Raw genomic sequence first — 15,135 nt, 5'->3', positions numbered from 1 at the left:
GAAAGATATTTCTGTTTTTCGTGTCTCAAATGAAAGAGAGTTAGAGACAGCTTCTATTCTTTGTTGCATTCTTATTTTGGAGTTCATCATATTATGCTGTTGTGCCAAATGAATTATATGCGTAGGTTAGGCTCTGCATTGATTGTTATGTATCTGTATACTCTGATAGTAAGGTGTGTATATATTAAATTCTTTTTGGCCATATAATAAATTCACAAACTGAAATTCGGAGTCTGTGGTCTTTTAAAAGCATGACCATTTTAAAGGTATGATTTGAAATTGTTCTGCTCCCCTCAAACACTTTAACAGACTATACAAAGACCATCTGATTTGAACTTAGAAAGAAAGGCAAGACGTAAAATCTAGCGTAATCACTGGCGTGGACCTGTATAGCAGAGCCCAGGGAACATTCAGAGCCAGTAACCACCAGTCAAAAAATGGGGGTGATCTGGGCAAAAAGGACAACTTTTTCACATGTGTCTTTATTGGAGCTACCCATAATTGGTTCACAGATGTCTTTTATTTTTATTTATTTATTTATTAAATTTATATTGCGCGCAGCTACCCATAATGGGTTTCCCGGCGCCAGGGACAGACTAAAGAAGAAAACAAGCAATTGCTGAGAGAGGAGAAGAAAAAGAACAGTGACCAAGCTAAAACAGAAGAGTTTTCAGTTTTTTGCGGAAAACAAAAAGGTTGGTCTCTGTTTTTAGCGCCAACGGAAGAGCATTCCACATCTTCGGCCCCAAGTATGCGAATGAGCGGCCTCCCATTTTTGCCAGTCGGATTCTTGGAACTACAAAATTGGCTTTGTTTGATGACCTGAGAGAGCGACTAGGCTGATATGGCTGAACAAGATTGTGCAGGTAGGTGGGAAGAGAACCCTGACGAATCTTAAACAAGAGACACAAGGTTTTAAAAGCCACACGATCAGGAATTTTTAACCAGTGAAGGTCACGCAGGGCTTGCGTTGCAGACATTCTCCGTGGAACATTGCACAAAAGGCGGGTAGCTGAGTTCTGTACAACTTGGAGTGTATTCATTGTAGCTTTATCGGCTCCTAGATAAAGCACATTGCCGTAGTCGATACGGGACATCACAAGGGCCTGAACGACAGTTCTTCGAGTGGACTCAGGCAACATCCATATGATCTTCTGCAACCAGCGTAAGGTATTAAAGCAGATTGCAGCAACCTCTCATCGAGAGTTTCTCGTCGATTAAGAAACCGAGGTTACGGGCGACTGGCACGGGGGTAGGCAATGGACCCATATCACTGCGCCAGTGTCTAGAGCCCCACAGATCTTTATGTTTGCCTAGTATGATGACCTCAGTCTTATCTCCGTTGAGCTTCAGCAGATTGACTTGCATCCAAGCTGCAACGCGAGAAAGGCCAGTTTTTATGGCAGAAATGTCCTGAGCCCTGCTGCCAGACAAAGAAAACACAATCTGCGTGTCGTCTGCATATGAGTATATGGACAGACCGGCGTCCTCTACGATAGAAGCAAGAGGTCTGATGTAAATATTGAACAACAAAGGGCTCAATATAGACCCTTGAGGGACGCCGTGAGCAGATGAATGAATCGCCGATTCAGCTTTGTTTGAAAATACCTGAAATGTGCGCTCATTAAGAAATGAGGCCACCCAGGCAAGCGCTGGTCCAGCAACACCAAGGGAGCGAAGGGACTCCAATAGAATGGAATGAGACACGGTATCGAAGGCCGCGCTTAAATCCAGAAGGATAAGCGCAAAGGTCTCACCGCTATCAATACCGTGTCGGAGTCGCTCAATCACCCCAAGGAGTGCGGATTTGGTGGAATAGTTAGCGCGAAAGCCTGATTGGGATGGATGAAGATATCCCGTATTTTCAACGAACTCATTAAGCTGGATGTTAACGTGACGTTCCAGTATTTTAGAGCAAGCTGGCAGCAGGGATATAGGCCTAAAGTTGGCGAGATTAGTGATGTCCGCACCAGATTATTTTAGTAAAGGAACGACCATGGCATGTTTCCAATCCTGTTCAACCCGAGATTCACTAAGGGAGATGTTAAGTAGCCTCATTAGGAATCTCCGAGGTTCAAGGTCAAGTTGTTTCAGTATCTTCATAGGGACGGGGTCCCGAGGAGAGCCTGACCTAATGCTTTTTAAGCACGACAGGAAGGACAAGTCATCAAATAGTTTCCAGTTGTAAAGAAACTCATTGGGAGAAACAGAAACATTGCAACAAAAACCGGGTAAAGAAGGATCAGTTGGTGGTGGAAGGAAAGCTAAGGATTGATGGATGCCCTCAACCTTAGAAATTAAAAAATCTGCAATAGCATTGCAATGTGTACCATCTAAAGCCGGCAGCGCAGGAACGGTGTCAGCACCTGTAAGTTTCTTAACAGTAGCAAAAAGAGTCCGAGGACAATTCTGCACTGAAGTGATAGTAGAAGTAATGTAAAGGGCCTTGGAACGTTTACAGTTAGCATGATAAGTTTTTAGCTCATCTTTGTAAATCACTTTAGAAGAAACGGAATAAGACCTTCTCCACTTCCTCTCCAGGGCTTTACATTTAGCACGTTGGATTTTTAACTCATCCGAGTACCAAGGTGCTGGGGGGCGCAAGGGTCTATATTTACTGCCAGAACGAGGAACATGAGCGGACACTGCATCTGTTAACCACCTAGAGATGGGAGCATTCAAATTTTGCTCAGTGTTAGTGAGGGGTGGAATTGTCTCAGTCAGACGCAGATTGAAAGCAGCTATATTGATCCTGTCCCAGCGATAGGATGATTTAGTTTCCTCTAAATAATCATTGGCTATATAGAGACCAGGTGGTAGCACAAAATGTATCGCGTAGTGATCAGACCAAACAAGCGGGCGCGCCAAATGAGTGCAGTCAAATGAAATAGTAGAAATAACTGGATCCAAAAGGTGACCGGCAAGATGAGTGGCTCCAGTATTGCAAAGTTTGAGGTTAAAAACCTCGAGATCAAAAAGAAAAGATTTAGTGAGGGGATTATTGACATCATCTAGATGGATATTTAAGTCACCGAGAATGGTGAAATTCTTCGATTTCAAAAGTATTGCCGATAGACAATCAACAAGTAAGGGGATCCAAGAAGCAGCATTCCCAGGTGGCCGATAAATTAACAGGCCAGAAAGCGTCAATCGAGGATTGATCATAAGTTTGAACAATGCAGCTTCACTACCTGGAAGATGTAGTGCTTCCAGTTTGCATTGGTTAGTGGATTTAAAGATAATTGCGATTCCACCCCCTTTACCTGAGGGTCTATCCTGGTGCAGCACAACATAGTTGGGAGGGATAGCTGCAGCAATGTCCGGACCCGAACTGGCATGTATCCAGGTCTCGGTCAGGAACAAGGCATCAGGGGATTCCTCGGTTATGAAATCGAAAATGTCTAATTTATTCTTAGGGAGCGATCTACAGTTTAAGCTCCAAAAATGGAGCGAAGAGGGAGGAGAAATACCACCCTTAGTAGGCTTCCTTTTCCCCCTATAGTGCTTAACATACTGTTGGGTTTTAGAGAGCTGGATTTTGCCAGTAGAAAAGCCACAGCCGGGACATAAAAAGTAATGACAAGGCAAAATACAAGAGGTACAAAGAGTGGGGGCAGAGGGTCGCAGTGAGTGGAGTATCGCGGAAGAGTAACATACGCGACCGTCCTGAGTTGACATACCTGAAGTCAAATTAACAGAGGACAGCCCGTCTTGCAGCCCGTCCTCAGCGCGGACGGGCGCAGACGGGCTGAACTCAGGCGTAACTCCGGCGGAAATCCGGCGATCCCGCTGTGCGATGACGCTGCGCGTCAGCATGGCTCGCTTAAATGTGCGTCCAGCCTGAAGGACTAGACTGCGCAGAACGCCTGGCGTCGTCAGCCCCACCAAAGATGGCCGCTAGTCCGAGACGTGGGCAGGGACCCGCAAAAAGCGGTGTTGTAAGCGATTATATGCGGTAAGCGGGAATGAGTGCGGTAAGCTGTAGGCCAGTTAACAATTATATAGATTTTAAAAGCAGGGTTTAAAGTGCAACAAAAGTAAAATAATGAGGACAAAAACGGGTAGTTTTAAAAACTGCAGAAGGCAGCGTTAGCCAGCAGAGGTCTTCTCCGTGTAGCGCAAGCTTGAAAAGCGCTCACCTGAAGATTTGCCTCGCTTAAATGCGCGTCCAGCCTGACGGACTATACTGCGCAGAACGCCTGGCGTCGTCAGCCCCACCAAAGATGGCCGCTAGTCCGAGACGTGGGCAGGGACCCGCAAAAAGCGGTGTTGTAAGCGATTATATGCGGTAAGCGGGAATGAGTGCGGTAAGCTGTAGGCCAGTTAACAATTATATAGATTTTAAAAGCAGGGTTTAAAGTGCAACAAAAGTAAAATAATGAGGACAAAAACGGGTAGTTTTAAAAACTGCAGAAGGCAGCGTTAGCCAGCAGAGGTCTTCTCCGTGTAGCGCAAGCTTGAAAAGCGCTCACCTGAAGGTTTGCCTCGCTTAAATGCGCGTACAGCCTGAAGGACTAGACTGTGCAGAACGCCTGGCGTCGTCAGCCCCACCAAAGATGGCCGCTAGTCCGAGACGTGGGCAGAGACCCGCAAAAAGCGGTGTTGTAAGCGATTATATGCGGTAAGCGGGAATGAGTGCGGTAAGCTGTAGGCCAGTTAACAATTATATAGATTTTAAAAGCAGGGTTTAAAGTGCAACAAAAGTAAAATAATGAGGACAAAAACGGGTAGTTTTAAAAACTGCAGAAGGCAGCGTTAGCCAGCAGAGGTCTTCTCCGTGTAGCGCAAGCTTGAAAAGCGCTCACCTGAAGGTTTGCCTCGCTTAAATGCGCGTCCAGCCTGAAGGACTAGACTGCGCAGAACGCCTGGCGTCGTCAGCCCCACCAAAGATGGCCGCTAGTCCGAGACGTGGGCAGGGACCCGCAAAAAGCGGTGTTGTAAGCGATTATATGCGGTAAGCGGGAATGAGTGCGGTAAGCTGTAGGCCAATTAACAATTATATAGATTTTAAAAGCAGGGTTTAAAGTGCAACAAAAGTAAAATAATGAGGACAAAAACGGGTAGTTTTAAAAACTGCAGAAGGCAGCGTTAGCCAGCAGAGGTCTTCTCCGTGTAGCGCAGGAGTAGTTTATTTCAATCCCTTTACCTGTACAATTATGCAAAATATGGTCACTGTAGCACCCTGATTAGTTTTGATGTATCATTTTTGTTGTGCCTGGGGCCTGCATGCCTTGCCTTAGATAGGGCCCATTGCAATGCTGGCAGTGATGTCCCAACATTCTGTGTTAGTACCTAAAGAGTTTCCTCACCTCTACATGACCCTTGCAATGAGAGGGAGGTGATCAAGCAGTGCCCTCCTACTCTGTGGGTTTACCATTAAGGGCCACCTCTAAATGACGCCCTATATCAATATATAGGGGGCAGAAAAGAGTTGATATACGTTCATGTAGACTAGAGGTGTGTGGAATGGAATTACATTTACTACCTGTAGTGCCTTCACCCATTACAGTGAAACAACGGAGAAAGACATATCAAACACTCTCCACAGATCCCAGCTCACTCTCTCTATTAATAGAACACTCTAATGCCCTCGGCTCTATGGCTACAAACAAAATATTCTCCTTAGGGCTCCCAGGCTCCCTTAGGATAGGTCATGTTCTCAGGAACATAATGCAACCCAGAGGTGCTGGACAACTACAGGTAGATCACTAGTATTCCCTTCCTAGCAAGATGAGTCTCTAGTAGTAATACTCTTATCAGTGATTCCAATATCTCAATTCTATTCTAGCCACAGCCTGATACCACTGTTCCAAAAGCTCCTGCATCTGAGTCATTCTTAAACTATATTTGGCTCATGATAACGTTGAAAGAAAAACACTCTTCAAAGGTTTATGTGAGTTAATGAGTATTCAAAGAACTGAACTCCACTGGTTCAGACCCTAACTTTCAGACATTTATTAATCGAATAGAACATTTATAAATCCCAATTTGCTTAATTTAAGGGTGAAATGTAGCCAAAGCAGGTTACCTTGCACTGGTAAATGTATTTGTCCTTTTTTTATATTAACCCACAATGGAGTAATATTATGGATATGTAAATCCTACTCCTCTGCCTCCAAACCAGAGCTGCCCGGGACTACTTCATGGTAATCCCAGATTACCGATTCTTAAATACCCAATCATACCGATTCAGTATTTAATAACAGGCAAATGGGATGTAGGTAATTTTTCTTAACAAATTACCGAATCGGTAAGTTTCAGAAATTACCGAATCGGTATTTACCAATTCGGTAATTATCATTCATTCCTATGGGCCTGGAGGCCCATAGGAATGAATGTCAATTACCGAATCGGTCAATTACCGAATCGGTAAATACCGATTCGGTAATTGGGGGAAACATTGAAGGGTGGCAGGGTGTCACTTTGACACCCTGTTGCACCCCTCAATTGTGTACGGGTGCACATGTTGCAGACATACATGCCCTAAGGGCATGTATGTCTGCAACATGGCACTGTTGGAAAAGCAAAATAAAATGCTTTTTCAAAGGTTTTCATTACTTACCACCAACTTGTAGTTGGTGGTAAATAACAAATCCTAAAATGGGAAAATCCCTCATTTGAGTGCTCCCTACATATCAGGATTCGGTAATTTACCGAATCGGTATTTTTAGAATTCGGTAATTTACCGATTCCTTAAATTACCGATTCGTTAAATTACTGAATCCTTCTTTTTTAGCCCCCTACATCTGGAAAGCCTATTAGCGGTGGTAACGGTCGATTTCGGCCGTTACCGACCGGTAATAGCCTACCTACATCTGGCCCTTAATATGCGGCAACTCACACATTTTTTTAAAAAAGGTCATACAATTATGTTATTTGTTTAGTGCATTTATTGTAAAGACCGTAATTTCTTCAGCAACTGGCTCGAGACTCCGTTACTGGGTCTCTTGTACTGAATGTGTTGGCATTCGCACACCATCTGATTCGGTAAATCAGCGGGTTTGCAAATGCTAAAACCAGTTATTAAATGTAGCAAGTCCATTTAAAGATTTAGAAAAGAATTTCTAAATTGGTATTTGTGCTTCGGGGACCGTACCGAATTGGTATTTGGAAAGGGCTTCTTAAGGCTGACATGGGGCTGCATAATACATACGGTACATTCTCCTTAATTGCTCAGGTCCGGCTCTAGGGCGGTGCGACCGGTGCAAACGCACCTGGTGCTGACTTAGGGTGGGTATGAAAGTATATTATATGCAAGTATATTATTGTTTTACAATCACCTTCTGCGGCGTCCCTGGCCTCCAGACATTTTCAGGCAACTATATAAATGGCAAGATAACTTCCTTGATTGATGTTTTTCCTGGAGGGAGATGGGTTTTGTCTAGTGGAAGTTTTGACTCGTCCAATGGTAGTGCAGACGGCTAATATGCCTACTGCAAAGGACACGTACCATTCAGATTACAAAGTGCATATCATTTAAATAGGTCAGTGGGTTACTGCTTTTGCCTGAGAGATCCTTTTCTTACTTGCAGTTTATACATCATACGCCTAACATAGAACAGTGAGCTTTTAACTGCCATCAAAGAGCTGCATGCAAACTGCAAAGTATAGTTTAAAGTGTTATGATTTTTTCCCCAGGCTTTCATCATCCTAATGTTGCAAAAAGGGTTCATTTGGATAGGAGTCAAATATGATTATTAAAGAGAACCCCCAATCATGGTGTTAAGTTTTACATTCTGTGTTTGTGGTTCTCAAGACCAAGCATGGTTCAACCGTACTACCTACCAGTATGGATGACATGTGATGTGACACCTACACCTTGTAGTCCTCTGCCTTATGTAACATTTCCTTTGCACTGATTTACACACGCATGATTGATTGTCTGTGTAGTGTGTAATGTAAAGTGCTCTGACACCTTACACTGGCATGAGTGGCAGCAGCTCTATAAAACAAATTAAACGCATCTGGGAGAGAGTGGTTATGGAGTAAGAAGGGCCACTGGTGAAAATGGTAGTGATGGAATCCATGGTGGAGGTGGTCGTTGGGGGGCACCAACAAATATGGTTGCACTGGGCGCCACTAGTGCTAAAGCCGACCCTGATTGCGATGGGTGCACCTTTAAAACATGGGCCCAGCACAAACAATGCACCATATTAGGATGAATGCGCTGCCCCCAAGGTGCAAAGGTGTTTGCGCTGGGCCCCCAAGGGCAAGAAAAACGTCCCATTCTCTAAAACGGTGACTGTCGCTTTGTCTTTGGGCCCACTACTGTAATAAGGAGAAGAGGCGAAGGTATTCCCTCATTTGCATGGGACACGCTCCCATGCACATGAGGGAACACCCTCTGGTGAAAGCACTGATATGAGCTATTAATATTACAGAAGGGGGCGCACAAGCATTTGCGGCCTCTTCTGTAATACCAAAGTGTCCCAGGGCCCAGAAAGCGGGCACTAATGTCTTACGTCCCCAGGTTTGTATTGGTTTTTTGCATTGAAATTCGGTTGGAAATAATAATACACCGCCCCAAATCCTCTAAACTTAATGACAAAACAGCTGAATACTGGAAGAAACAAACAAAAACTTCACTTAACGAAAATGAGAGAGCCACATTATGGGCCTCAGCGTCACGCAATAAGACCTCCCCGGTGCTAGCACAAACAACATTTTGGCTACTTCACAAGGCTTTTTGGACCCCTGCACGCTTGTTCTCATTGGGCCTTAGGGAGAACGCATTATGCTGGAACTGTAACAAGGGAAAGGGGGACCTAGCACATCTTATCTTCCAATGCCCAATACTCAAAATATTCTGGGAAAAAATCTTTGGTTTCATAAATGGGTTGTTTGAATGTACGCTAATAAAAGAATTTTGCACCCTCACCACGGCATTTATGAGCATGGAATTGAGAACGGATCACAACAAGGACCTACTAGACCTGTTACTGACAGCAGCAATGAAATTGGTCCTCACCAACTGGAAAGACACAAGAAAGACAACTTACAAGGGCTGGCTCAACTGGATCACGCATCTTAGAGGAGCGGACAACATTGCACTAAAGAAATCACCCAGGAAAACGGCGTCCAGAGGGATTGACACTTACCTAGACTCTTACGAGCCGCCATGAGAATGCTAGGCCGGTGACTCACACTCTGGTAGCCCCTCCCAGGGTCGTACCACCAGAACAATTGAATCGATCTGGACATAGCGGGTCTTAACCAATATAGCCCTGTCGGGCCTGCAGGCATGCTCCAACATCGCCACAGAATGTCAGAAGTTATTATTAATAAACAACCTATCTCTCTCACTACCTGTCCCCTATCTCTTTTTTCTCACCCCTTAATATCCTTGCTCTTTTCTGTCTGCCTTTCTCTCTTCTTCAACAAATAATGTCACGTGGGGTTAGCTAAACAAACAAAACCGAAGTATAATCTGTAATTGACTCAACATATACTATCCTGTAACAATTGTTTGCAAATGCTTTCTTGTATAAAAAAAAAAACCTAAAAGGCAGTGGTTACCCTTTCGCAAACAGGAAAGGGTCCCAAGAGACCGCTTCTCCTTTGTGAATGTTCACAAAAACTATTTTTAGGGGCAGATTGTGGTCCGTTGAATGTGTAAATTGTGACCACTTTTATCAATTGCATTTTAGGTTCTAGAGGTCCCCCCCCTATGGTACATGTGGTGCTAGTTTTCACTTACTGTGGTGCAACTGGAAATCCACAGGAACGCATATGCTATTTTCAGAATACGATAATGTTTATATTTATTTATTCAAGTTGATAGATGATGTAACAGTATATCAAACACAATCCGTTGCTGTAATCCTGTTTTTCTGTTGATTTTCTCGAAATTCTGTCTTTACAATATTTCAGATAAAACCCAAGGTGACGCACACCAGTTTGACTATCCAGTCGCCAATAATATATCCTAAGATAAACTCTCAAGGCACCTGATGCATTAGATAACTCGGCCGCCCCAGGAAAAAACCATAAATAAGCATTGGTGTTTTATATGCCTTGGTAAATGGACTGCAGATGCAGCTCTTTCTCTGGAAGAATTCCTCTAAGTGATGAACTATTATTTTGACAGTTTTATAATTTACAATCTCACACAGTCCTTAACTTTCAGGGTGTTTGAAGGTTCTGCCAACACGTATCAGAGTCTGGACAGGGGATGTGGCATGAAATATGTCATCGGTTGAATATTCCAACAATAGTTGCACATGTTCCCTCTTGCCAAGCATAAATGTCAATTTGAGATGGTGAGTTACTAGATGTATTTAAATTGACATGAGCATTTTTTTTTAAACTGAGCTGCCCATTGCTTGCTCTAGGATTTCGCTCCTGTGTATAAGGATTTTTTTATTTAAGGTGAAGGAATATACTAGAAAAAAAGGCTGCAAACGTCCCAATGTTCACACATATATTTAATTTAAAAAATTTACTATTCGATTAATTAAAAAAAAAAATTGTTGTCACATACAGTTACATTTGATCTTTACACTGATTCGTGTATTTTTTGTTAACTTACAAAAAGTAAAGACGTATGCAGGAAAAATCATTACACACTAAGAAATTAATTGATTTGTATACATATTACCAACCTTCCAGTGAATTGCCTGCATAGCTGTGAAACTGATAACTTGTGTCTTGTCTCGATGTTTGCTGTGACTTTTCAACGGACGGTTTGCTCCTGTATTGAGGGGCTTATTTATGAGAGGCTTACATCACAAGAGCGTCACTTTTTTTGACGCTCCGGTGGTGCAAGCCTCGCATTTATATCTATGAGGCGACACAAAGCCTCTCCGCTTGACTTCGTCTGTCCTCATAGATATGGAGTAAGACAAAGCAGCGCAAGTCCCTGCACTGCCTCACTCTGCGTCAAGGAGCCACTCCACATGAGTTGTGGTGAGTTTTGCCACGCAGTACCCATGGATTTTGACACTGCCCCATATTTACTTAATCACTTAAACCTGAGGTAGCGCCAAATTCTTACGTCTCCCTAGATGAGGCGTACCGAGAAGAAATATTTTTATTTCGCCTAGCTTCTTTCCTCTTTCATATGTGCCTCATTCTGTTGCACATATGGAAAGAGGAAACCATTTTTGGATTATGTTTGTGCAGGAAGGTTCCCCTTCCTCCACACAAACAATCCTGCCTGCAACTAAAGCACCCTTAAACCATGGTGCAAGGGTATCTGTGTTCACGCTAGGCAGTAAATTGTGTACCAGCGCAGAGGGAAAGGACAGGAACTAATTGTATTTCATGAATACGATACATTCCTGCCCTTTCACATTGGTGTACGGCAGCACAGCAAGACTTGTGGCACTGCCCTACATCAGTTCCTCATAAATGAAGCCCTGAGTTTTCAGGTGAAATATAGTCACATGAACTCTGCAAAATGCTATGTAATTTCACGTAGTTATTGAGAAATTTTCCAAAATTTCATTAAGTAAATTTCGCAATCTTCTATACCTTTTTTTTCCCCCTGTAATCCAGAATCTCTCAGCACTATGTAGAGGAAGGTTTCAAGGGTGAAAAAGCTGTAAATGTTTTTGTGCAGTTGAGATGTTGAATATAAGTGTCATGGTCATTTTACTTGGAACACCCAGATTTTCTCCTCCGTACCTACAGTTAAGACTGGTAACAATCCACGGAGCTACCATAAACATCCATAGTAGTAAATCTAGGACCATATTTATGACCACAGTTGTGTTGTGCTTGCACCAAGCAATGTGGTACATTCCTGATGCAACCTAAAAATTAGATGTAGGAAGTGCAGTGGAATAGGCAGCAATGCATTGTATTCTTTTAAATACGGCACATTTCTGCCCTTTCTTCTGTCACGCAGCTTAGCGAGGTTACTTGTTGCGCTACTGCGTGACAAATCTCATAAATATGCCCTCTAATATGCTGGTGCAAATGTCCACTGAGCCTCTTTCTGTGGTTCCGAATCAGGGTCCTTCTATTTCCAGATCCATTTTTTCACTCATCCAATGGAGTGCTAATGGAAGTCCATGCAAATACAATCCCTTTAAATACTAAACTTACTCCTGTGCAATTTCTACAGGGATAAATAGTATTCCTTTTGGATTGGAGACACCAACAACACCGGGAAATCTATGAAAGTATCCTTCCCTCTCACCTTCTGGGTATATGCAAACAAACACATAGGATTGGTAGGAATACAGTACATTTTTCATGGCCACATCCATGGACATCATGTAGGAGTTGCATGGGGTCGCTGCTGTGACCTCTGGCTTTCCCCTTACTGCCTCTGGCACTGCCATTGTTATCCCAGGCCACAAAGGTGGCACAATCAGTGACAAACACAGAGGTGGTTCTGGATTCCTTCTTTTCAGCCCATTTTTCTTTATTCTAATAGTGAATACAATTCTATTTTCCACCATTAGTGTAATAAAAAAAAGGAGCACACTTGGCTAGAACTGTACATTTGGTGTCAGCTGTGTTAAGTACAGATGTTTTTATATCTAGTTCGTGTGCATGCTTGCTGGTGACAGTGTTTATGTGAAAAAGAGTGTATATATATGTATATATATATATATATATATATATATATATATATATATATATATATATATATATATATATTACCTACTGGCGGTCGCCAGTAGGTAGTTATAGTTAGGACCTAGTTTCCATAGGAAATCGTCAACATTCTATTTGGATTACCTTTGGCCCTGGTGGATGAATCTTTGCGAATTTCTCAAAGAAGATGGCTCGGTCCACTGTGCTCCTTCCCTGAAAATTCGGGGGGATTGGTGAAGTGGGGGCTGAGATAAAAGGGGGGTCCCAAAACGTGTTTTCTCCATGTTATTTTCCATAGGACGTTTAGACACGGCTACAGGTCGAACGGCTGAATGGATTTATAAGAAATTTGGCAAAACCATAGAGTCCGGCTCGCAGATTACGCTTTTTGTGGAATGGTGTAAATCTGTTCAGTAGTTGCTGAGAAAATTAAAGTTAAAGTCAATTATATATCTATAAGCGCGGACGGGTGCGCACACTCGAGCGGCTGCGCGCGAGCGGAATTTTTTTTTTTGCTGCGTGACGTCTGTTAACGTTTGATTCGAAGGAAATCAGGAAGTGTTGACCGCCATTTTGTCACTGCGAGTAAATATATTGTCATTTCAAAGCGTTGGAACATGGAAAGGGGAGAAGGTAGAGGTTGTTTTGCTGCGTAGGTTTTCTCAGGGTGTGCAGTAAGGTCCTTAAAGGCGAAAATATATATATATTTTTTTTTCGAAAAAAAGTTGCGGGGTGCGCGCACTCGGGCACGCACACCTATTTACAAGAGTGTGAAAATGGAGATAAATCAGAAGTTTGAGTGCTTTGATATAAGGTGGCTCTGAAAAGAGCCCTTGTGTTTATTGAGTTGTTTCTGCATTTATAAGTAAGTACCGATGCTGATGTTGCAGAGGAAGATTTTGTTTCCCTCATCCGTGAAATGAACACCATCTGTCCTATAGATGTCTTGCATGTGGTAACGCAAGTTGTTGTGGTAAATAGAACCCATGCTATAATCTCTGAGGAAAGCAGAAACAGATTTATTAACATGTCTCCTTGCTTTCTCAATTTGTGCACAATGTTGATTGGACCAATTCCATTTCTGTCTTTGGCATATATTGGAATATACCAAGGCAGTTCGAGGAAAAAGTGTCATCAATTGTCTAAAGGTGTCTTTTAGAAGCATTTCCAGACCTACCCCAGTCAATGTGCCTAGATCGTTCCCACCACAGTGCACAATTATAAGGTCTGGTTCTGGGAGATGCATAAAAGTTTTCACCAATGGTATTAATTGGTGACATCTTAATCCTCTTTGCCCAATCCACGTTATCTGCACATTTGGTAAATCAAGGTTGGAAATTCGTCTGCTTGCTGCATATTTTCCACTCCAGTGAATATAGCTGTGTCCTAAAAGCCAAACCTTCATTTTCAAGGCAGATGCAGTCGTGCTCCGATGGGTTGTGGAAGTGGAATGGCAGTTAGAAGCTGAAATTCAGGATAAAAAAAATGGATGAGGCTTGGTGTGGTTGAAAAACAAAAGATGATTGGTTGATTCTAATACGTGAAGATTGAAGACTACGTTGCATGTTAATGTTATGTAAAAGAAAAAGTAGTATTGGGTGTGAAAAAAATGACATGTAACAGAGCTGTGGATAGGCAGGTGTTTCTGGAGGGAAAACAGTGTTGTTAGTTTGCTGTAGAACGTTGAGATATGAACTTTTGACCTGTGCCTTCAGCCAGGTGCAGAATGAGGTGTTACCATGGAAACAGCCAGAGATGGCAGTGGGTGATGGGTGACTTTTATGTGACATTGAAAATATTGTGAGGGACAACCAACTGAAATGTGAATTTGAATAAAAAATTTTGCAGGAGGAAATATGATTGGCTGAAGAGACATATATGAGTCTGTATTGACTGGATATCTGTGCCATTGAATTTTGGTTGCAGTGATAGCAGCATAAATGAGACTTCCATCAAACAAATATCTATTTTGTGACTGTCACTGTTGTACATCGTACAAAGCAATGGTAAAGGTAAGTCTGTAACTGTTTGTTTTGTCATGTACTGTAAAAGAAAGGGTTCACGGGCTGTTATAGGCCTGTGGGTTCTAGTATGAGTAAATCAGGTCGACAAAAGAAAATATTAAGTTAGTACAGCTGAAGTTACGTGGAACTCATGAATACTGTTTCAATATACAATCATTTTAGTTGAGATTATGGATTAAAAGAGAGAGCGTGTATATTTGAAATGTTTATTCAGAAATGCACTGTTTTCAAGGCAAGTTTCTTATCTAATACGAGTGCAGACATTGTAAAAAACAAAGTAATCGGTATAGCCACTAGTACATAAAATACAAATGGTATAGTTGATGAAAAATGAATATGGTTTAGCAAAATTAATAATACACTCTTATGAGGAACTATATTGGGCAGATTTATGAAGGCCTTGCGCCGCCGGTACGTTACTTTTAACATAAATAAGGCTCATTATATATTAATAAATGGATGAAGGTCTCTGGCTTTTCAGTCTAGGAACGATACATGAAAATGCTAGTGGTTAGACCAGTGTTTCCCAAACTGTGGTCCGCGGACCCCCAGGGGTCCTTGACCC

This window comes from Lissotriton helveticus, chromosome 3_2 (genome assembly GCF_964261635.1).
Source record: "Lissotriton helveticus chromosome 3_2, aLisHel1.1, whole genome shotgun sequence".
Lineage (NCBI taxonomy): Eukaryota > Metazoa > Chordata > Amphibia > Caudata > Salamandridae > Lissotriton > Lissotriton helveticus.
Note: the sequence above shows the minus strand (reverse complement) of the source record.